Here is a 24212-nt window from a genome sequence, read left to right as displayed (position 1 = left end):
CCAAGGGCCCATGCCTGGGATCGCAGAGCGACTCCCGCTCAGCACAGAGGAGGCTTCGCGTCAACAGGGCTGGGCTTCCTGCGAGCCGGACCAGGGCCCTTTCACGCTGCTGCTGTTGCCGAGGCGGCCTTCCGTTTCGGGAGTGGCCTGAGCACAGACGGGCTGTGCCTGATGCTTCCATAGAGACATTGTTCTCCTCCCTTCGCTAGGTCCTTCCTGCCACACACGTTCATTGGCAGCGTCTGGATGGCCAAGGCTTAGCTGGGTGCTGGAATCAGAAAACCCAACGTCTGGCCCCATCTGCCCGCTTCTTGGTAAACTCTTCTCTGCTCATTGTCGTCTCGGCATCTGAAACTCCTGCGTGTTCCACCTAGTCATCCACCCCTCTTCCCCTGCTAATGGTGGAGCGCTACTGTCTCTGTAGTTTGGCCTTTTCCAGAATGCAAACAGTCAGAATTATCCTTATGTAGCTTTTGCAGACCGACTTCCTGGGCTAAACCCTAGAGCTGAGGAGTGTGCTTACATGTCCTTGTTTTTCACTTTAGTTTTCTGCAAGTCTCTTCATCACTTGATAGGCTTTTTTTTTTTAATTGCTGAAGAATACTCCATTGTAGGGCTCCATTGTAGGGCTCCATTGTAGGGCTCCCCTGCTGACCCATCACCTGTGCTCCCTGAGTTTGATCCCCAGCCAGGGAGCTGAAAGCCTCATTGTGCTGCGCCTTAACCCGTTGCACCACAGCCACTATGGGAGGTCTCACCCCTAAATATTTAGCCCAGAAAGACCTCCTCAGGGAGACTTCTCTGTCATTCCATTCTACTTCATGGCATACATTCCAAACCGAAATTGCAGCTATGTTTTCTGCATTCTTCCTTTAATAATAGTTTGCAAGTGCCCTGGGTGCGGGGTCCCTCTGGTTGGTCATCACAGTGCTGTGTCTTGCAGGGTACTTGGTATGAAAGAGTCGCTCACTACTTATTTGCTGACAATAGAATGGATGGTTAGACCAGTATTGCTGGACAAGAAAGAGAGTAGACAGGGAAGTGCTTCTGAGCACCAGGTAGGCCCCAACTGCAGTCTGGTCTCATTCGTGTTCATTGACTTGTTTGATTTTAGGAAGGGAGATTATCTGTTGCTGTTTATGTGAGGGAACTGAGGAAAAAGGGACCATTCAAGCTCCTACAGGGACCTGAGAGCTACCATACATAAGTGAGCAGCTTGAATGATAAACAAACAAACCAGCAGCCTACATTCAATGATGAGGGACTTTTAAAACTCAACTTTATTGTCTGGGAGACACCATGGAGTGGTGGGGACTTTGGTCACCTTCAACACATCCTCTCCAAAGAGGAGTTTCTTTTCAGCTCCAGGATTTTCAGATCTTCTGCAGTTTTGGAAATTCATAACTTTAAAGATATTTCCCAATTATTGAATATCACCAACTAATTCGCAACTTCTAAGAAAGGCCACTATGCTGTTGTTAGGTTAGGCCAACTGAGTTGGGCACAGCAGACGCTGGTTTTCAACTCGGCTTAGAGTCCAGGAAGCAGAAAACCAGACGAGGTCTCCTGGGAGGCTGGCCCGTCCACCCCACCAGACTGTTGAAAGGCTGCCTCCTACCTCCGGAACCGATGAAAAGTTAATGTGCGTTCAGCGCTCTGCATGTCAGGACTGGATGGCACACTAGAGCCGCTGAGGTTGGCTACGCCTCCTTGCCCCTCGCCGGGGCCCCTCTTTCGGCCCCTTTCTGGCCCTGCTTCCTTTTCCATTTCTCTACCCAAGACCCTCAAATTCCAATCTTGAGTCTAAACCCCCGCAACCCCAAATGACTCACCCCGACTCTGAACTGCTCTCCATGTTGACATCTTCCCCTGTCCCCATGAGCCCCTAGAGTGACCCATTTCTCTGAGGAACCCAACTCCCACACGGCCCCCCAGAAGGCACCTCCCTGCCCCTTGCTCTGGCACCCCCTCTCCAGGGCTGCTGTGGCTGGGCCTCCCAGAGCCGTCTCCCCTCGCCACCCCTCTGCCATGGCCCCACCCCTCCTGCGCTCCCCTGGCTTTGCAGCCTCTCTCCTCGCTGACAGCCCCCCACCAGCTTCATAGACACTCACCTAGAGAACCTAGGTGGCTTCCGTGCCATTTCAAGTCCTGCTCCAAAGAGGAACACCCCCCTGGCTGCCCCGGTGACTTCCTCTTCCAACGGTACCCCTTGGACATCTGCCAGATGCCTCTGTCTCTGACTCCACTCTTCACTCCCTCTCTGTGCCTTTGCCGGTGCCCTCCTCAGGGGTGCCGGCACCCCTTCTCTGCTGCCTAAAACGCCCCTGTCTGGAAAACATCTCCTCCTACAGACGCACCTGTCCCAACATTGAGCTCACTTCCCTGCCTGGTGTGGTGACGTGGGACGGGGCAAGGTCCTGGGTAGACAGGTGGACGTTGGCTCCTAGCTTTCCTTCCTACTGGCCTTCCAAGTGACCTTCGAAGTAGCTTGACCTCTCTGCACCCCCCATTCCTTCATCTGTAAAGTGGAATAAGAGGACCACCTTGCTGGATTCACCTAATGACTAGAGACCAGCCAGACCCAGCTCCTGGTGTGCAGCCGGTGGTGTTGGTAGACTCCAGTTGCTTCGTGTCAGCCTCCTCCAGGAAGCCCTCTCTGACCTCCCCAGTTTTATCTTCTTCCTGCTATTATCAACAACATTTCATTAATGACCACTTTGACCTCTTAGAATATTTATTTGAAGGATTTTATCACCTATGCTAGAATGGGACTTGAGAATGAATGGCATGACTCTGATCTCGAGGGACTTACTGGTGCTGACTAAACTCCCCGAGCAAGATCAGCATGCATCCTGCAGGCAAACAGTGCTGGCACCTCTGAGAATGTGCAACTGCCAGGTCTCAGCCACACCTCAACTTGGCCTTGATTTTTCCTTCTGAAAACTCTACCTATGGGGGCCCTCCCTGGTGGCACAGCAGGTTAAAGCACTGCTCTAAGAAGCTAAAGCCACTTCAGCATGAGTTCGATCCCCACCCCAGAGGTGACCCACATGGCGCGGCAGACCTCTCCTGACCCGCCCACTGCTCCCCTCAGCAGCGTACTTCATCAATTGGCCTGTTCTGCACCCAGCTCTGTCTTTGGTGAATCCTCTCTGGCCTATACCTCAGTTCTGTGTGCATAAATAAATAAATCTTAAAAAAATAAGTCTGGGTCTCTGGGACCAGGAAGTGCAGGGGAGTAAGGACACCTGCCACCCCCCAACCCCCACCCCCATTCCTGGTCACCAGCAACTAGTTTCATTCTTATCTAGAAGAGACGGCTGCTTTGCCCCGAACCTGCCCAGGAGGGCCTGCTGGCAGGTACATAGCAGACAGAACGGAAATTCATGATGGCTGTAGGGTGATGGTTAGTTACCGTCGCCTCCCTGCCCGCCACGTGCATGCAGGCGTCGGTCTTTGTTTCTGAGGCTTAAACCAGGCCGCAGCCACGAGATGGCAGGGAGGCCAGGAGCAAAGAGGTGGCTTTTTAAGGATTCTTTCTTCTCCCTTTCAAAAGGACCCTTGGGGAGGTGGGAGGGAACGGGGGGGACTTGGGCACGGAAGAGCAAGTCATTAGCTTCTTCCCAGCCTGCACCTCCGGCACTCTGGCACCCGGTGCTGCCAGCTGCTAAGACCCTGAAGCCGCCTGCCTCTGCTGAGAGAGCAAACCCCACCTGAGCCGAGGCTTTCTGTTGGCTCAGCGGGGAGAGCCAGGCGGGGTCCTCCTGCCAGCAGGCAGGCAGCCTCAGCAAGAGACCGACTTGGGTTCCAGATCGCACTGAGTGCCCGAGCTGGCAAATGATGAATGTTATTTTTTAACTTTGATGAGGCCCCACAAGGAGAGTTCCCCAGCCTTCCTGCACCTCCCAGCTCCTCTCTCTCCATTTTCTTTTGTCTCCCAGCAGTAGGGGAAGTCAGGCATGGAGACTTGGGGTTAAGCATAATGGGGACTCAAACCCTGCTCAGCTACTTAACTTGGGCATCTCGTGAAATGTCTCAGACCTCAGTTTCCTCACCTGAAGAAAAGGGCTCTGTGAAGCATGAATCACAGTTTGGATACCCCAGAAGTGAGCCCCGAGGCAAGCATTTGTGGGTGAGGGATTTAGGAAGGGTGAGTTCCCAGAAGAACCAGGGACAGGGGAGCAGAGCAGGGAAGAAGAGGAAACACAGACAGGGAGCGACGTGCACCATCCGCAGAGGCAGCTTTGGCTTGACCGCAGGGGTACTCTGGGGTGGTGATTTGCACCCCCGCATTTGTTTCAACTTGAGACAGGCTCTGGGCTTTCATCCTCCCACACCCCAGACGTTGGCTGAGGGCCACCGGAGCGCTGGGGAGGGCTGCAGGCTCCCAGCACTTCTGGCTCCCTGTACACAGAGGGGAGGGTTCTGTAGCCCAAGGGTGACCCACCCATGAGAGTGGCAGGTGCAACCCTTCCAAAGAAGAAAGGGGAATCCGGGAGGGAGCCCCAACAGTGCTGCTGCAGTACAAGAAGCTCCCAGCTAGCACAGTGAGCCTGGCATCGGCGTTACCGGACAGTTCACGAAGGATCAGAGCAGTTAGGACGCTGCCCTGCAGGTGCACAGCACGCCTACCCAGGGCCGGAGTTGGTAAGTCCCTTGCCAGGCCTTTTAGTGCTTTGGGGATCTAGGCAGGGATCTTTGTTCTGACTTCCTAATCATGCCTTACCCGGGGTCTGGACAGCCCCTGGGGAGCTGATTCTGCTGGGAAAGCCCCGGCTTCTGAGCAAGCTCTTCCCCAGCTCATTGCTTCTCAGGCTGCGTTGTGGTCACTGGGCAGTGTGCACCATGCTGACCAGTGCCTGGGTGACTGGTCATCCCTATCCTAACCCCTGGAGGCTGTGATTCTATTTCTTACACGACACAAGGTGTGAGGAAGTTAAGGACCGCATGGTGGGAGAGTCTCCCGGGTGCCTGTCTGATCATGGGCGTCCTTAGAAAGAGGCAAAGGGGTCCGGCTGCAGGTGAGCCAGTGGTGTGGCCTGAGGAAGACCAGGCCAGTGCGCTAAGTTGCAGGAGGGAGCGGCCGTGCGTGGCCCAGGAACACAGGGGGCCAGGAAGGAGTCTCCCCAGAAGGAGCACCTGCCGGCACCTGACTTGAGCCCTCGGAAGGCCCCTTCGAAGTGCTCTGCTTTCCAGAGCTGTCTGTGCCCTAAGCCTCTGTGTGCCTGTAGTGAATCAGCAAACCACCGCATTAGGGGAGGGCGCCCGTGGCTGACCCAAACTTGCGGCCGGCAGGGGGCTGACAGAGGCACCTGAGCAGCCAGCTGGCCTGAGGCAGGTGGGGGCCACATCCAATCGCTGAAAGGACTTAAGAGAACTGAGGTTCCAAACTAAATAAAAGCAACATAAACTTTCAGGCTAGGAAACCAAGTTAGTGGTAGCCAGATGGGAAGAGGAGAGGGAAGTGGGTAAATCGGCTCAAAGAGGCCAGTCGTACGTGAAGGGCAGACCTGGGTTTTCAGCAGCGAGCTTCATGTAGCCTCCGCGCAGACTGTTGACAAACGCGACCTGAAGCCGCTGGCTGCTTAGACAGCGCTGCTCCTGCAATACAGGTGAGACGTGTCATGCGTCTGTACACACACAGGAACATGTGAGTGTGAGTATGAACATTTATGTTCACGTGCGTGTACATGTGTGTATTTAAATGCACAATAGATTTTTTTTTTTCTGGGGGGAGAAAAGTGAGGCTTTTCTGAAAAGGCATTCCCCCTCGAGGCTGCAGCCCCTGGTCCTGCTGAGTTTCTAGTCTGTTCCACAGAGGAGGCGTGAGTTAACCTTGAAGAGAAATCTCTTGATATACAGTCATACATCTCTTTATTACATAAATGGGATGTTTTATATATAAAATATGGTGAGTGATGAAAATATACCTTCTATTAAAATATTACGTAATTATAGACATTATAATTATATGTTAGGATTATATTTTATATGGTGTGTACTATTAACACCTGACAAAACAGTATCTGTGTACACACACACAGCTTACCGTCTGCTCTCTGGAGGACACTCACCCACACCACGCTGTCTGAGCTGCACGCCTGTGCGCGTGGACACATTCACCTCCCGGGGTGGGCGCTTCCCTGCAGGGCACAGCACATGTCTGGGATCCCGTGTCCTGCCCCGTCCTGTCCTCTCTCCCCCAAGTCTGCCTCCCTGGTCTCTGAAGGACAAACCACTTCCCACGCATTCTCTGGGCTGGGCCAAAGCGATGAGCCCCGGCCACCCAGCATCTTCTTTCCCTTCCTCTGGGGCCCCGGCCTCTCCCTTCCACGGGGCCCCCACGCGTCCTGTGTCTCCCTGTGTCCCCCCATCTTCTCTCAAATTCAAATCCCTCACTGGGGGGGGGTCTGCCTCCCCCTCTCTGCCCTTCTCTCTCCCATGCCCAGAGGTGTCCGCTCCAGGGTTCTTCCTGCTACCTCTCTTCCGGCCCCCAACAACACCTGCGTACTTATTTGTCTAACTGCTTCCTGGAGCCAACACCTGAGCCAGCAGTGGGGGATGGGATGGCAGAATGACAAGGTCCAGATGGTCGGGGGTATCTGGACAGGGCAGGGCAGTGAGTGTCCACCTGGGAAAGCCAGGTGGCTTGTTGAGTCACCGACTCGGGGATGGGGAGTGTTACCTTGGGCCAAGCCAGGTCCCGCCCTCCCAAGCTCATGGTCCATTCTCCGCGTATGGTCCTAGATGCCACAGTCAGGTGGACGGCTGTCCTTGCCCTCTGCAGACAAGACCCTGGGACCAGAATATCCCCAGAGTGTGGGCAACCTCGGGAGTGAGGGTCAGCCCAGGTGGGCCTTCCCTTCACCCTACAGAAGCTGCCGGCTACATCCTCCCAGGAAGAAAACCCACTCCAGGGGCAGGGAGGCTGCAGCAAACTTATCTGAGGCTCAGCTTACTCGACTGTAAAATGAGGCCCATAATGATCTAGAACTCACTGCGGAGAGCTTCGGGAGACTGCCTGGATAGGGTATGCACGGAGCCTGGCACGCAGAAAGGGCTGTGAGAACACGCCCCACGTGATCATGGCGGTGGGCAGGGGGAGGCAGCCCTGCATGTCTTTATCTGTTGCACGTGGGGGGTGCCCTCCCCCCTTTAGGGGGAGTTGAAACAATAATAGCTAAATGTCAGCCATCAGACATCAAAAGATGAAGCAACATTTGCACCATGCTTTGGAAGGAATAAAGTCCCTTTCAGAGGTGATTTTGCTAAATGCTTTTAACAGCCCTGGGCAAAGGAATTATTCTCATTTTGTGAAGGAGAAAACTGAAGTTCAAAGGAGTTGAGTAAATTGTGTGCCTGCAGGCGCCTAGCTCTGAGACAGGAGAGAGCAGGATTCCCATCCTGGGCATGTTGGCCAGGGGAGACCTCGCTCCCTGCAGTTGCCTCTCCCTGGCATGGCAGGGCAGATGCTGACAGGCAAAGCAAGCCTCGGTCTCCGCATCAGTGAGCCGCACGGTGCGCCAAGCACATCACTTTAATTATCCTGCTTGATCGGGACACAGCTTGTAGTTCAGGCGGGAGCTCGTAGCTCCACTTTACAGAGGAGGAGAGAAGAACAGCCTGGAGAGATGGAAGCACTGAGCCGGCTCTCTCCAAGCTCTCAGCTCTTGGTTACTGGTATGTGGCCATGCCAGGGGGTTGGTAGGGACCTGACCGTGAGTGTCAGTCAGAGACTTGAACTTTGTTGTTGTTTAACATTTATTGATTTATGCACACAAGGACTGGGGTACAGGCCAGAGGTGCAGAGGGCGAGAAGATTCACCAGAGACAGTTTGGGGAGCAGAACAGGTGTATTGATTGAAGTCCACTGCTGAGGGGAGCAGCGGGTGAGACAGGAGAGGTCTGCTGCGCCATGTGGGTTGGCTCCCTGGCCGGGGAGGAACTTGTGCTACAGGGGCTGTACAGAGCTTCATAGTGCTGAGACTTAATCCCTTGTGCCACCGAGGAGGCCCCCAGGTTTGGACTTTGTTATAGGTCTACCTTGGGGCTGTAGGTAAAATTTTAAGCTGGGAGGGACATGATGTGGTTTCAATTTTAACAAGTGAGCAAGTGTGAGTACATAAAACCAGAGTCGGAAACCTTTTTAAATATGATCTCGTCCGCCCCATAATCATGCAATGGGAAACTAAGCCCAGAGGTGGAAAGCAGGTGATCAAGGTCACAGCAAATCAAGACAAAAGTCGCTCTTGAGCCTGGATCTAGGATGTTGCCTCAGGCTCCTCCCTTTGAGAGGCTGTGTGAGCCCCAGGCCAGGCACCACCTCTGTGTCCTGCAGGAAGAGCCTGCATCCGCCAGCAGGCGGGCAGCCATGTTTCCCCCCCGCCAGACCCATGACTGGCCGGTTTCTCTTGAGGACTTTTGCTCCAAGGCCACTGACTTAGATCTCTCTGTGCCAAAGATGCACGGGCCAAGTTTGATTTTTAAACCACACCCTCCCCATGGTAACTGCAGCTCTGCCTGAATGTACTTGACCCCATGCAAAGCTACATCCGCTAGCAATTCCAGGAATGCATTGAGAATTTTTTTCTGTGAGGTACTTGCCGTGCAGAACCATGTTCCCCTCGCTCAGAGAGTTCCCATAGCAGGATCCTCGTTCTGCACATAGGGTAGTGAGGCCTGACTGATTTACCCAAAGTGGAAGAGGAAGCAAAGGGAGGGAGGAGTCCTCCAGGTGCGCCAGATGTCAGGGGAATGGAAGAGTGAGAACAAGGTGAGCACAGAATCTATGAATTCCAGCATTGCATCCTACTGGTCATTTTTAGGTCTCTAAGAATCATACAATGATAGGGCTGGTAGGTCTTATATATAGTTTGATTCAATCCACCCTCTACTCTGGTCATTTTTTAAAAATCCTATTTAGATACCTACCTAGTGAAGTGCCTACACCAGCGTGCAGTTCTGTCCCCATCCTTGTAGCCCAGAGAACTGCTGTTTTGGCTTCTATCACCATCAAGCTGTTGCTTGTTCTTGGATCTTATACAAGTAAAATCATGCAGCTTGAAGTCCTCCGGGCTCTGGCTTTTTTAATTCAATGTGATTTTACAATATGGTTCAGCCATGGGACCACACAGAATAGGTTTGGGGTTTGTTTTCTTTTTCACTGCTGTATAGTATTCCATTGTGTGGATGCCATTGTGCCCCACATATGGATGTTTTAGTGGACAATGGACTGCAGATATGACAAGGTCTCTACAACTAGCCTAAATGTGCAGTGGGCCACACCACGTGGGTTTGCATCATGACTCTCTGATGTCTACACAGAGCATTGCCCATACCCCATCATTCAGTGACAGCGAACGTCTCCATTCTTCTGTGAATGGTTGTTTCCTGTTTTGGGTGCTTATAATAAACTGCAACTTTCTAGCCCATGGCATTTGGGGGGCCCCTGCAGGCATTTCTTCTAGGTTTGCAACAGTGAGTTTACGTGCTGAATTGTCATAGAGTAGGCGCTGGTCAGCTTTATTAGAGAGTGCCAGATGCAGGGATTGTGCCCTTGCCAGTCCTGCCAGCGATGAAGGCATGCTCCAGTTGCTCTACCTGCTCGCCCACACTTGATCTCATCGGCCCAGTTTTAGTTAACTGGTGGGACTCGGTCGTGGCATCTCACTGTGGTCTGGGTTTGTGTGTCCCTGGTGAGTCTTGATGCTAAGCATCTCTGCCTGTGCTTATCAGCTCTTTGAATCGCTGTTCTTGGGAAGCATCTGCTCAAGTTTTGGGCCCAGGTTTACATACGGTGTTTTCTTTTCTTCTTGGTTTGTCAGAGTCCTTTACATATTCTGGACACGAGACTTGTCATACGTAGGTACTACAAATTCTTCTCCCAGCCTGTGATTTGCTTCTTGATTCTCCTAACTGTGCCCAGGGGTAACTTAAGCAGAAGGAGCCCGGTGTTTATTGAGATCTTCTGCGTGCCAGGCCTGGCATACCCCCACCCCCCACCCCCGCCCAGCACACCTGACTAAAGGGCTTAAGGACCTTGTCCAGGACCAGAGGTGTTAAATGCTGGGCTGGGTTTCTCTGGTCTCAAAGGGAGCAGAAAGCTGCCTCTTTCTGCTGTTTAAGGTGTCAATGAAGGAGGAGCCCCCCTCCCTCCGGGCTCACCCCCCATCTTTAGCATCTTTAGCAGCAGCCCAGCTGAGAGGCAAGATAGGAGAGGCTCATGTCTCTTTGTCTGTACTAGCTGGGAACTTCCTAATTTGGCCTCCTTGTTTTGTTTGAAGTGAATTTCTTGGCACCTTCAGCCAATCCACATTCCATCGCAGATCCAAAAGAGCTTCCAAAAGCATATTGAAAAGGTTGGCACTGTCTGGTGTTTGGGATTATTCTTAATGCCAATAACTTAAATGCATAGGATTTCTTTAGTTTGCGAAGTGTTTCCATGATGGCTGTCTTGTTGCATATCCATCAGTTTAAGCAGGGCAGCAATTATTAGACATCAGATCCAGCCGATTTGTACTGAAGACGGATGAAGACTGAGCTCGTGCTGGGCAGGCCCACGTGGAGGGACTCCTGTGCGGAGGCATCCCAGGCCCAGCACATGCAGACAGCTCCGTGTCCCTTGCAGGGCAGCTGTGGGGACTCATTCACGCTTCCGTGTTTACTGCGGGCAGGCTTCGTGCTCAACAGACACTGTGCTCAATGGACACTGTGGATGAGTGCCATCAGGGGACTGCCACCAGGGAACTGCGAATGAGGAAAATGCAGCGGGAGCACAGCTGATGCCCCCTTGCCTGGGGGGGACGGGAGGCTTCTCCCGCATAGTGGGCACCCTGTGAAATGGGTCTTGGAGGGGCGAATGAGAGCTGTCTTGGAGCTGCCACTGTCTGGGGCTGTGAAACGCTGGGCCAGCCATTTAACCTCTTTGAGGCTCAATTTTCTCATCTAGAAGAAGGGGGTATTACTATCGCCCCCACCTCACAAGTACACTGCTGAGGCCCAGAGGGCCCCAAGCTGCTCTTCTTGGTGAGTCCATTGCTGCCCTGCTTAAACTGATGGATATGCAACAAGACAGCCATCATGGAAACACTTCGCAAACTAAAGAAGGTCTTAGAGACAGGTGCGGCACAGCGAATGCCTGGATCTGGGACTCAGCCACGCTCACCTGGGCAGGGAAGGGGCCAGCCCCTGCCTGAACACAGACCTCCCGCCTGTGCGTGTCTGCCCTCTGTGCTGTTCTCCTGGAACTCCCAGGCACTCGGTCCACACAGCTTGTGGCATTTCCACGCAGGCTGAGCCAATGCCAATGACAGACCAGGGGGCAGTTTGCCAAGGCAGTGGCGGCTGTTCTGGGTGCGCCTCGTCCAGAAATGGACTCCCCGCGAGGAGCAGCTTGGGGCCCTCTGGGCCTCAGCAGTGTACTTGCGAGGTGGGGGTGATAGTAATACTGTACCCCTTCTTCTAGATGAGAAAACTGAGCCTCAAAGAGGTTAAATGGCTGGTCCAGCGTTTCACAGCCCCAGACAGTGGCAGGATCCATCAATCCCTCCCAGCTCAGGTGGCCCACGCCTCCTCACCTCCCCGCAGGAAGCTGACAGGTCTTGCTTCCACCTCTGTTCCCACCCCCTCTGTCGCACTAGTAGTGAATGCCAGAGTCCCTGGAGGATGGACTGTTGGGTCTGTCTGTGGTTTTATGGGGACAGCACATGGCACATCTCCTAAGGGTCAGAGTTTCTGGATTTTCCTCACCTGCTGAAGCTGGAGGTGGAGCTGCCTTGTGGAGCAAAACGCCACGACTCAATCAGAGTGTGGCTGGTGCAAGGAGCCTCAAACATTTAACACAAGTTGTCAGCTCTGGGCACGTGTATTCTGGGGTGGAGGAAATGGACCTGCACTTAGTGTAAACTGGGACCCAAGACAGCCCTCCCCCCCAGCAGGAAAAGGGGCAGGACAGTGCTCCTTGTCAGGGAGGGAGCTCTTTCACCTCCCCTGGGCAACAGAGCAGCGCTCCCTTGGGGGCGGGACTGGGCCAGAGAAACAGTCACGAGTCAGCACCTTCCAGCCCCTCAGGAGTGAGTGTCGCCCGTGAGTCACCACCGTTTATTGAGCACCTGCTGCATGACAAGCCCAGAGCTGAGAACCCTGCTGCGAATATGATTCTTCCTTTGGGGTGGTGGGGAATGAAGAAGGTCCAATTTCAGCAGGAGGTAGAAGTGGGGTGCTTGCCAGGCAGGGACAAGAGGCTCCAAGTGGGGCCAAGGAGGAGAGAATTCCAGGGAGATCCAGGGAGGCTTCAGAGACGGGGTGTCTTTTAACCTGACCCTTGCAGAATAGTGGGATTTCGTCAGCAAAGTGGGCCGCCTGGAGGAGGAGGCAGCAGAGGCAAAGATCCAGAGGGGGGAAAGCACAGAGCAGCAACAGACGATGGCTGAGGGTCAGAAGCACCCACGGGTAAGTCGGGCTCCTTCGCTCACCTGCTCTTTGAGCTTTAGAGAGTTACATCACCTCTTCTCCCTCCCCTACTTTTGGTAAAAATGGAGGTGAAATTTGCATCACATAAAACTGACCATTTTGAAGTAACAATTCAGTTTCATTTAGCATACTCATCATGGTATGTTACCACCACTCCTCTCAAATTTCAAACATTTCCCTCACCCAAAAGAAAACCCCATATACATCAACAACCCTTCCTTCCAATCCTTAGCAACCAATATTTTGCTTCTGTCTGTGTAGAGATTTCATATAAATTAAACCAAGCAATTTGTGGCCCTTTATGTCTTCTCTCACTTAGCACGGTGCTCTGGAGGTTTAGCCTCACTATAGCATGTATCCCTACTTTGCTCCTTTGCTGGCTAAGTAATATTCCATTGCAGAGATCTTTGAGTACAGTCATCTGTTTACCAATGGGTGAACTCTGGGTGGGCTCTGGTGGACTTTTGGCTAGTCCTTCCACTCAGCTGCCGTGACTACACTGCTATGAGCAGTGGCATGTAGAAATCTGTCTTCAGTTCTTTTAGTTGAATTCCTAGAGTGGAATTAAGGGCCACATGGCAATTCTATGTGTCACCACTTGGGACCTCAGTTTCCGAATCTATACAATGGGGATGATACTGATGACTGTCTCCTGCGTGGTTAGCAGGAAAGGATGAAATGAAGTCAAGTGTGCGGGGCAGCCGGGATTCAAGCTGCACATAAGGAAAATGCTGTTTTTTGAAAGGCAGACAGGTTGTGAGAGGGAAGGTTGAGGGGGCCAGGGTCGCCTCGCCCTGGCTGGGCTCTGCTTTGCCCTTGAGGCATGACTGTCTCCAGACTCCCTGCTCTTTCCCGCCAGGATGGGGCAGGTGAGCAGGTGACAGGCATCTTCTGCTTTTGGGTCCGAAGAGGCAGGCTCCCCTGTGCCTCACCCAGGGACTGAGGGATTCATACCTCAGGGGAGACCTAGCCAGTGTTGTTTTCTGGAAGCTGTCTGCCCGCTCTCCCCTCCTTCCTTCGCTCTCCCCTCCTTTCGAGCCTGCTGTGGAACTGTTCAGGCTTGGCAAGCAGCGGGAGTTCAGAAACCACATTAACAGGTAAAATTCCCATTCTCTGCCTGTTACCCGCCTGGCTGAGCTGAGAGTCTGTGACATAACACGCATTGGGCATGGGGAGGGTGGGGAGGAGCATCTGAGAATTTGAGAGGGAGGGAGCCCCAGACTTGTAATGTGGGAAGGCCAGAGAGGTGCTGGGAAGAAGTCACCCGGCGATTCCCACTCTCTCACTCCCTCTTTCGGATTTGCCTGCAGGAGACCGTGGTCCCCACATGGCCTTGCACACCCCTCCCTGCATCTGCTTCCTGTTTCCCACCTTGTGCCCGCTGAACTCCACATCTGGGAGGTCAGAAGATGTCTTCTGACTTGCTCTGTGGCCTTGCCTCTCCGTGGTTGAGCAGGAAGCTTTATAGAAATCCCGTGTGAGAGAAATGGGTCCGGTGGTCCCTGGGAGTTCCGGTCAGGGTCTGAGGAGGCTCTTCAGAGCTCCTGAGACCGAGGTTTGACCACCAGGCAGAGAAAGGAAACCCAGGACCTTGGAGGCCGCATGGCCCCTCCACGCGTTTCCTGACTCTGGTCGCCCAAGCATCTGTCAGAACCTCAGCCCACCACCTGCCCCCACTCCTGCCCTGCCAGCCTGCTGGCTTCCCCCTGCCTGTCATGGAAGTCAAGGCCCCTGGGCTGTGCCCTCTACTTTGAATCTCTCTCCTCCTCTTCGCCATCACCCCAGGAACCCAAGAGCCCACTCTGGCAGTAAGTCACATCTTCAACAGCTCTGTTATCCGTTCATCTAGCACCCAGATGTGGCAATTTGGGCCACTAGGGATACAGCAGAGGAGGGGGGGATGGGAGGAGTTCACACATCCCCCAACTTCTGCCCTTGGCCAGCTATCTGGGAACTGCCTCTCCCACTGGGCTTCACTGCAAAGATGTGTTCCCCCAGTGCCTACATAGCGACTGATCCAGTGGGCACTCAGCGAGTGTTTGTTGAATGAATGAATGAGTGAACGAACGCACGATGAACAACTTCTGTTTCAACGGTTCTGCAGGAACTTGGCGGTTCCTTTGTCGTGGCATGTCATGTGCTGCTTTAACACGGAGTTTCTGTTAGCAGCGTTTATGATTGCTATTATTAACAGTAACCACACCGCTAACAACAGTCTGGCCCTTCCCACATGCGAGGCACTGGTCACAGCAACACGAAGCACTGAAGCTCAGAGAAGTTAAGGCATTTGCCCAAAGTCACACAGCTCCTCAGAGGGAGAGACAGAACTCCATCACAGTGATTTGACCCCAGAGCCCAACGTCTTAGGTTTCCTGAGTGACTGAACGAATGGCTCACGCTGCTGGATATTTTGGCTCTCATTGACAGCGGTGATGCACACGGTGAAGTTCTCCATTGCACAACACGTGCACACCGACCCCCACCCCCGGTAGGAGCTGCCCTTGCTAGACACCATTCCCATGACCACGTGCACGCCTCACCGGCCTGCCTCCGAGGCCCCCACAGAGCTCAGTGGGAGATGCGGCCGCTGTGCTTTAAAAGATCCACTGTTCAGGCCCTCCCTGGTGGCGCAGCGGGTTAAAGCACTGCACTGAGATGCTAAAGCCACTTCCGCATGAGTTCGATTCCCGCCTGCCCCCGAGGTGACCACATGGCGTGGCAGACCTCTCCTGACCCGCCCGCTGCTCCCCTCAGCAGTGTGCTTCATCAATCTGCCTGTTCTGCTCCCCACTCTGTCTCTGGTGAAGCCTCTCATCACCCTGCACCTCTGGCCTGTACCCCAGTTCTGTATGCACAAATAAATACATCTTAAAAAAAGAAAAAGATCGGCTGTTCTTAAGAGCAGCTGGGACTCGGGAGGCATCTGTCAGGGGACGGAGCAAGGAACCAACATGCTCTAGAATGACGGGTGAAGGAGAAACCCCAAGTTTATGGAGATGAGCAGGTTCATATAGTGCTCCAGGGCGTCCCAGAGTGGTGGGCCTGGATGCCGCAGACATCTACAAACACATGCTCGTTCATTCACCTGTTTACTTCTCGCCAAAAGTGTAGGTGCGCATGTGACGTGATGGCCTAAGAAATGAAGGTGGGATGTGAGGCACTAGTGACCTTCGGGGCCTGTGCCACCAGCTTCGTCAGCACCAGGGACCTGGAGGCGGTGGGGCAGGACCGCGTGGCCCAGGCGCCACGCGGAGTCCCGGAAGGAGGCGATGGGGGAGGACACGGCAGGGCTGTGGAGGCTGGGGTGGGACAGGGAGACACGGAGGCTTGATTCGGGGTGGGAGCCCTGGAGGTGGCCACAAGGAATTGGGGACCACGTGGGGACCAGACAGAGGGGACTGTGCTCTTCCGGAGTGTGGAAGGACGTTTCTGGGTAAGTCAGTTGGACTGGCGTGCGCGGCCCTGTCCCAATGCTGCTGGTGCCTTCCTCTGGCCAGGCCTGTGCTGCCTTCTGCATGAGATACTGACATGCCTTCTCTCACATGAGATACTCAAGGCAAACCCTGGGGCAGTCGCTGAGGCAGGGGTAGCCTGGAGAGGCCTCGCGCCGGCTAAGGCTCAGCTCCAGTCAGCTCTCTGTCCCTGCCTTCCCGTCCTCAGGCCAGCGGGAGGCTGTCTTTATTTCCTAAAAGGACGTGTACTTCCAAGCTAGAGAGCTGAGAGAAGACGGCCAGGCTGATTTGGGGCTCACACAAGCTAGAGAGCTGATTTGGGGCTCACATTAAAACAGATGTGAGTGCAGGGCCCTCCCTGGTGGCGTAGCGGGCTGGAGCTCAGCGCTGCAAAGCTGGTCACGGCCACTTGGGTGAGAGTTTGATCTCCAGTCCTGGACGTGACCCACAAGGTGCAGCAGACCTCTCCTGTCTCATCCTCTGCTCCCTCAGCAGTGTACATCGTTAATCTACCTGTTCTGCTCCCCACTCTGTCTCTGGTGAATCCTCTCACCCCCACCCCCACACCTCTGACCTATACTCCAGTTCTATATACATAGATAAATACATTTTTAAAAAGAATTTAAAATGAGGGGCCTCCTTGGTGGTGCAGGAGTTAAAGTCAGCAATCAAACTATCATCAGCCACTTCAGTTTTGAGTTCAATCCCCAGCCAGGGAAGTGACCCACATGGCGCGGCAGACCTCTCCCATCTCGCCCGCTGCTCTCCTCAGCAGTGCACTTTGTAGATCTGCCTGTTCTGCGCCCCACTCTATTTCTGGTGAAGCCTCTCGCCGTCCTTGCGCCTCTGGGCTGTACCCCAGTGCTGTATGCATAAATTAAAAAAAAGTTTTAAAAGAAAATGGATGTGAGTTCAGAAGCAGCACCTTGGGGAGAGGCCCTCGGCCTGCCTGGACTCCCCGCTCTATGTTGTGGGGAGATCAGCTCGGAAGATTAATGAGCAGACGGAGCAGGGGGGAAGAAAAATTACTGTCCATTATACCTGTCCTTTGGCAAGACAGGGTAATTAGCAAACCCTCTGCAATAAAATATTTCGTTTCAGTGTAATTGCAAAGTAATGATGTGGTATGGGTTGTGTATTAATCGTGTTGATTAATAACACTCAGGTAGTAATTAAACATCTGCTTCATAATCACGTGCAGGCTGAAGCTTAACATGCACTCTCTCTCACACACACACACACAGACTCACACACATGTGCCCGCTGCGGTGCTCATTTGCGTGTGTAAGCACGTGTAAGCATGTGTACTCGTGTGTGACAGAGACTGACTGAGTTACGAAATCCTGTCCTGCACCCCTTACGGATGAGCTGTCCAACCCACAGCCCCTGTCAGAACGGAGCCAGGTCGCCTGGCACAGAAGCTCCGGGGTTCAGTGGGAAGAAGAAGCTGTAGTGTCTTAGGCCCATGCTGCTGTCCGTCTTAGACTGGCTTCCAGCACCCTATTGTAGGTGGGTTACTTTTCTCCAGCAGCTTCGAGAAAGTTCTTATTGAGGCCACATCCCCTGGATGTGGCCCAGATTTCATGATCTGGCCCCGCCGCCACAGGGCCAGAGCTGGATGCTGACCTGGGTGCCAGGAGCCCTGGTTCTTGTTGTGTCCTCCCCTGCCATTGCTGTGTGACCTTGGGCAAGTCACTTGTCGTCTCTGTTCCTTGGCTTCAGTTCTACCCAACAAAGAGAACTGAACTCGGAGGTCTCCAAGGGCCTCTGGCTCTGCTATATTTGGTTTCTAATTTGGTTTGCACTAATTAGGAATTGGAGACCATTTAAATCCAATATATATGATCCTCAGTGAGTAAACGATCAGAAATAATTCCTTCCTTTATGAGTTCTCAAAGACTCACTCATGAGCAATGAGAACCCAAGCTAAAATCAATAGCTTTTATTTTTCAGACAGAGAAATTGCAGATTCCTTGAGCTGCTGGGCATTGCAATTCATTCTTGTATTTTAAAATTTTATGTTTATGTTTATGGACTGCCATTAGATAATATGGATCCGTCCTGAAGGTTGATTTTTTTCATTAACTTAACTCGTTTTACTTATTAGTTCACATTTACAGCCCGGGTTTAATAAGCATGCCGTGCAGAAGTCATAAAGCAGCCTTTTTCTTTAACAATATTTTAAAATCAAGACTTCTCTGAGTCATCCCAGGTTTATTTGCTCATAACTTGCTCCTCCTGTGAGTTGAGGCCTGTGCTGCCAAAGCCAGCTCCCCATTTGACCTCGAGCTTGTGTGTCCTCGTGTGCATAAGGGAAGGGCTTCTCTAAGGAGCAGAAGCAAGGAAGGCTTCCATCACAGAGAGCAAGCGTCCAGCAGTCATTGATGGTGTTCAGAGTGTTCCTCTGAGGTCACCTGTTTGAACCCCACTTCCCTATGAAGTGGCTTGGTTTTTTTTCTGTATGTGGAGGAAAGGGAGAGACGAGAGCTAATAACCCCAAAGAGCTTAGGTGACTTTCCCTCAGCCACACAGTTGGGGACTCGGCGGGCTAGGATGCAAACTCGCCTCACCCACGCTCCCTCACTCCCCCCAGACGTGGCGTCTCCCCCTCATGTGCCGCGTGAGCTCACCTACACGCGTTGATGGTGCACACACACCTGCTTTCCTGTAGTTCACGCTCTGCATTAAAGCATTAGACAGCGGCGTCCCACTGAGACCATGAGCCTCTGCCCAACTGGGGTTCAAAGCCCCCCCCACCCACTTAACAACCCTGCACCTGCCGAGTTAGTGACCCTCTCAGGACCTCAGTGCATCATCGATAAAATGGGTCTATGGCACTCTCAGGGTTAGATGGGATAATCCAGGTGAAGGACTGAGCTTGGGTTTCTTCCCGCTCACTTCCCACCGACCCTGACCTGCAGCCTGGTCTCGGGGCACCTCCTACTTAGGTACCCCAGGCTGTTGCTCACCCTGGCACACCCACAGCACCTGCTCTCACCTACACACACACGCACACACACACATACTGCCTGCTGGTATCACCAAGGTCACTGTAATAAGGCTATGAATGGGAAGAGGAGGGTAGTCTCATGTCAGCGTATCTGCCTGTGAGTAATTAGGGCCATGGGTTACAGAGCTGACCCTGGAGATTGCAGGGCCAACACCCCTTGAACAGATGGAAACGCCACGGCTCACACAGGGGTGCTGAGTGCTCTTAGCGCGTTAGTGGGTTATGGGGGGGTTATGGAGCCCAGGATTCCTGCCTGCAGTGCTGCCTGGGAGTGAAGGCGCCACCTCTATCACCACCGTGGGATGTTCATTGAGGGGTGCTGTGCTTCTCCCAAGCCTTGAGGAAGCTTGTGCTGGGGGCAAATAAAACACAGAGACCAGAGCCACCCCTCCCCCCTCCCCCACCCAACCATGAGCCTCCTCATCAAGTATGCGAGTCTGAGACACACACGTCTATCATGGGGATGGGCCAAAGCAGGGACCCAGGAGGCCACAGGGCCCCTGAGAGGCACAGGTGCACAGCATGCAGCCCAGACCCTCTCCCTGCCGCCTCTTGCCTGAAGGCATTTGTTGACTTCCTTGTCTACCCTTTAGGGAAAGTGCAGAATGCCCCTCCCCAGTTCTCGTGGAGCTCTGCCGTCTGGCGTGACATTAGCTCGCCAGCTTGCAGTGTTAATGACATTTGCATTTTGCCGAGTGGCTGTGGGAATGTGGGCTGGGGTGTACGATCCGGTGGGCAGGTGGGAGTTTGCAGCCTGGAGGGAGAGGTAGGTTCTGGGTCTGGGGACCCACCCTGGCTGGGCGTGCCAGAGAAGGGGGGCCGGTGAGAGCAGAACGTGCAAATGACTGGCAGAATTGAGAGATTGTCATCTGAAGACTGGCAGAGACACAGACCACGCCCAGGCCAGGGACCCCCCTTCCCCCATGGGCACACGCAGTCCCGGCCTCACTGACATTTATTGAGCAGTCGCTACGAGCCAGAGGCCCTGTTGCGGGCTTCATGGACTCATGAAAATCTTTTAGCTGCCCACAGTCCCCAGGGAAAGATTTTATTGTTTTCTAGATTTCGCAGATGAGGAAACTGATGTTCTCACTTGCCCCGAGTCCCACTCCTGGAAAGCTGTACCCTGCATGTGACTGAAGTCCACCTGCCTCCATAGCCTGACCACCGGGGCCGCTGTCCCTGCCCTGGCCTGGGGTGGACACAGCCAGGAAGCTGCCCTCCCCTGCCCTGAGCCACAGCCAGCCTCCTGCCATCTGCCGGGGTGCAACAAAGTCACAACCACAGAGGGAGGTGCCGCCCTGCAGAGATCCTGATGCCAGCTAGGAGTCAGAACAGACTGCAGGGTTTAGGCTGCCCTCGGCCACCCACTCACTGTGTGACTTTGCCCAAGTCACAGTCCCACTCTGGGCATCAGTGTCCTCATTGGTGAAATGAAAACATTGGTCTAATTGAAACCATTTTCACACAAGGTATGAAAGATGCCTCCCTCTCCCCACCCTTTACCCCCCACCACGCCCACAGTGGGGGGCCATGCTTATATCTTTTTCTCCAGGACACACACTGAGACGTTTGCATATCTTTGTGTCTTAGAATTGCCCCCTGGAAAGTCCAGGTAGGACCTTAAATGCCTACCTCCCTCTGCCCCATGCCTCACCCACTACACTGGGCAGACTTGGTCCCATAAGAGGCCTCCTCAAGGGCCTGCAGAGCATCTCAGACACAGCAGCCTGAGCGGACAAGACCTCCCCACTCAGCACTCATCATCCGTCTGCTTGTCCCCAACAGGTGGGCGTCTCCTGGGCTTGCCAACGCTAGAGCCTTGGACATTGTCACCAAGCAACTTGAACATTTTGAGTTTGACTCCAGGAAGCAAGGCACGGTTCATTTCTAGACTTCCCAAGGCCATTTCCCAGGTAAGAGAGTTCAGACTTGCTCAGCAGGGGGGTTGAATGTGGTTGGTTGTACTGTTTTTCTGGAAACACCAGCAGGGCTCCCTACCACTCAGCATCCCACACCCCACCACATCACCATCCTCCTCATTAGCAGAAGATTTCAAGGCCAGCCCGCCTGGGTTCAGCTCCTGGGGACACTGTGACCTTGGAAAGTTTCCTCAACCTTTTTATGTCACATGAAGTAGCAAGCATCTACCGATTTGGTTTGGGGCGAAGATAAAATCAAAAGGACTTAGAACAGGACAGAAATACAATAAGCTAAGCCCCCAGTAAGTGTTGTTTCATAGGATTCTGCTCCCATGACAATCCATAATTAAGTCCTTCTTGTGTGGATTCTGTGAGGTTTGTTTGTGTTGTTCTTTGTTGACTTCCCAGCACCACACTCAGGAAACTGGCCACTCTACGTTGAATGAATGAGTGATGCTTTACCTATGTCATACAGAACCTTCAGGACAGTCCTTGAAGGTTCTTGCATTAGTTAGGACATGGTTTGATTGTGTATGGCAAAAACCTTAAATAACCTTAAATAACCTTAAACAAGAGAGAGGTTGCTTTGTCTCTAATTCAAGTTATGAGCTAAGTGGATCCATTGCCCAAAAATATTAGGGGTTCTGCCCTGGGGCTCCACTATAGTTGTTCTCTATAGTTGATCCAGAATGACCCAAAATCATCTCTCCTTTCTGTAGCAAGAAGGGGGAAGTCAAAAAGGGAGTGGGTGATCCTTCTTGTAAGAGGGTGCATATACCACTTCCATTTATGTCCCATTGACCAGCATGTGAGCATGTGACACACCTAGCTGCAAGGGAGGCTGGGAATTAGAGACTTTAGTCTGTATGGCCATCTGCCCAATTCTATTAAAAAGGAAAATATGGGGAGCCTCTAGCTTGCCAGATAAGATTATTTTTTTTAAATTTCCCCTCCCTTCTTCCTCCCCCTAGCAAAAACTGTTTCCACATTTTTGCCTTTTCCAGAATGGCATATAATGAGAATTTTATAATATGCTGCTGTTCAACCTGACTTCTTTTACTGAGCTATATGCATTTAAACTTCTTCAGTATCTTTTCAAGTCTAGGCAACTTTCCTTTTTTTAATCACTGAATAATATTCCATTGGAGGTACCACAGTTAGCTTACCACTCACTTATTGAAAGGCATCTTGTTTACTTTCATCTTTGGATGATTATAAATGAAGCTTCTATAAACACAAAAGAATTTTTGTGTGGACATAAGTTTCAATCGGTTGGGTAAATAGCCAGAAGTGTGATTACTAAATTAAATGGTAAGAGAACAATTTACTTTACAAGAATCTACCAAGTTGCCGCCCATCAGCAATGAGTGAGAATTCCTCTTGCTCCCCAATCATGCTAGTGATTGGTGCTGTCAGTTTTGTGGATTTTTGTTCTTCTATTAGGTGTGTAGTGATATGAGGATCTTGAGATATAAAGAAGGCTACTTGGTAGGGTGGGCAAGAAAAAGATACAGGAACTTTTCCCAGCAGCTGGACATAGGGATCTGATTTCCTTCCACACCCATGGTCTCTGCCTATGGCAGTCTCTCTGAGACCATGGACCAAGGGCCTGGGGTGATTCTCCCCCCACCCCAAGTTCAGGAATGGTTGTTTAGTGTTGGTCTCTGAAGGTCAGTGAGAAATGAAGGTCAATGAGGCAAGGCAGTGAAAGGCAGAGTGAGCACATCTGAGCAGATGCTGGAAGGGTCTCTCCAGCTCAGTCAATAAACCACCCTAGGAGGGGCCAGTCAGCTGGGCAGCTTGGGCTGTGGGCAATCCCAGCCAGCCTGTGGCCTCCGTGCCCTGTCCTTGGTTTGAAGTCCCCACATGCCCAACTTCAGGCGGCCAGGCCTGCTGCCCAGGTAAGCCAGAAGCAATGATAGGCAGAAGTGAAGGCTGGCTGCAGACATGGGTGCTGGGAGGCCAGAATGAGGTCATATGCTGGTTTGGAAGGCAACATTCAGTTCAATCTGACTAAGAAGGCAGGCAACCAAGATAGCTCTTTATTGGTCTCCAGTATACTGGCAAATTGGAGCCTGTTTACTGGTGTCCAGGGGCTGCCTCCAGGGATGAAATGATACCAGTGCCTGTGCCCCCTGCTTCCCTCCTGTGGGCTGTTCCTGGCAGGCACCCCCACGTGGCATGGGGCCATAGCCAGCAGCTTCAGACTCATTTCAAAGCCAAGACAGAGGGCCTAAAGTGCAGCACTATGAGGCTACCCGCAGCCACTACAGCGCGAGTTCCATCCCCAGCCAGGGAGGTGGCCCACATGGTGCAGCAGACCTCTCCTGCCCGCTGCAACCCTCAGCAGTGTATTTCGGTCATTCTGCCTGTTCTGTTCCCCACTCTGTCTCTGGTGAATGCTGCTCTTCCCCACCACCACCTCTGGCCTATACCCCAGTTCTTATGTACATAAATAAATAAATCTAAAAAAATATATCAAGTCGGGAGGGCCTTTATTTGCCGGGAGTTCCAACAGAAGTCTGAGAGGTCAGGTTATTGGCCAGTCCTGGTCTCATGACTATTTCTGACCAGTCCCTGAAACCAGGGCCGACGGTGCTGATTGGCCAGACTAGAGATAGGGGTAGGGGCTGAGTGTATGTTATGGGTTGGGGGAGTCTGCCTGAAAGTATGAGAGGTCTGGCACCCCAAAAAGAAAACCCAGGTGCTATGTTCAGAAGGAGGAAGGGATGCTGGAAGTTGCAAAGCAGCCGCTTCCCCGTGGTGCTGGGGCAAGACTGGAGCAAGCGGGAGTCTCATTTGTCCCGTCCCCAGGCGGCTCCCAGCACCAGCGGTGACTGACAGCTGCACCCGGGGTGTGCTCCCGGAGCCCGACTTACAGTGTGTGTGCACACACTGAGCAAGTGGTGCTCCATTTTCCCATGAGGGTACCCCAAGTCCCTCTCGTAGTTTTCCCAGAGCCACCCCGCTATCCCGCCGTCGTGCACCTGGCTTTCGGGGTTCCCCTCCACTTGCTGAGAGGAACTTTGCTCCTCACCTCACTCCCCCTCACTGAGGAGTTTCCTGAGCTGCTGTAGGGTTTATTTGCCCTAAGTGGCCTCCCAGAAAACCAGGTCTGTGCCAGCCCTGTCCCCAGGGGTCCTGCAGACTCAGCCACCGCCCTCCCCCAGGGGCCTCTCGGAGGGGAGGCAGCCAGCCACTGATTGGGCAGGAAACCTGCCTCCAGGGGACCCCTGGGGGCTGTGCTGGGTTCTGGGCCACAGCAGCCGTCCCTCCTTGCCTCGTCCACCCCAGCAGCTCTGTTATGCATTTAGGGTGTGGTGTATGATTTCATTTAAAAAAAGATTGCTCTGCAGG

The 24212-nt window shown here is 53.0% G+C and overlaps 1 protein-coding gene across 2 annotated transcripts in view; it reads left to right on the top strand.

The window, feature by feature from the left end:
• Positions 1-24212, top strand: part of TSPAN18 (tetraspanin 18) — a 122986-nt gene that overhangs the window by 54367 nt on the left and 44407 nt on the right. Inside the window, exon 2 of one of the 2 annotated variants that reach the window (XM_012725443.1) lies at positions 20722-20849. The exons of the other annotated variant lie outside the window; for it this stretch is intronic. The gene's annotated coding sequence lies outside the window, so the exon portion shown is untranslated. The remainder of the gene's footprint in view (positions 1-20721; positions 20850-24212) is intronic. 2 annotated transcript variants of the gene reach the window in all.

Source organism: Condylura cristata, unplaced genomic scaffold (assembly GCF_000260355.1).
Source record: "Condylura cristata isolate star-nosed mole 26May11 unplaced genomic scaffold, ConCri1.0 scaffold00015, whole genome shotgun sequence".
In the NCBI taxonomy this organism is placed as follows: Eukaryota; Metazoa; Chordata; class Mammalia; order Eulipotyphla; family Talpidae; genus Condylura; species Condylura cristata.
The sequence above is the reverse complement of the archived record's forward strand: the minus strand, read 5'-3'. Positions and strand labels throughout refer to the sequence as shown.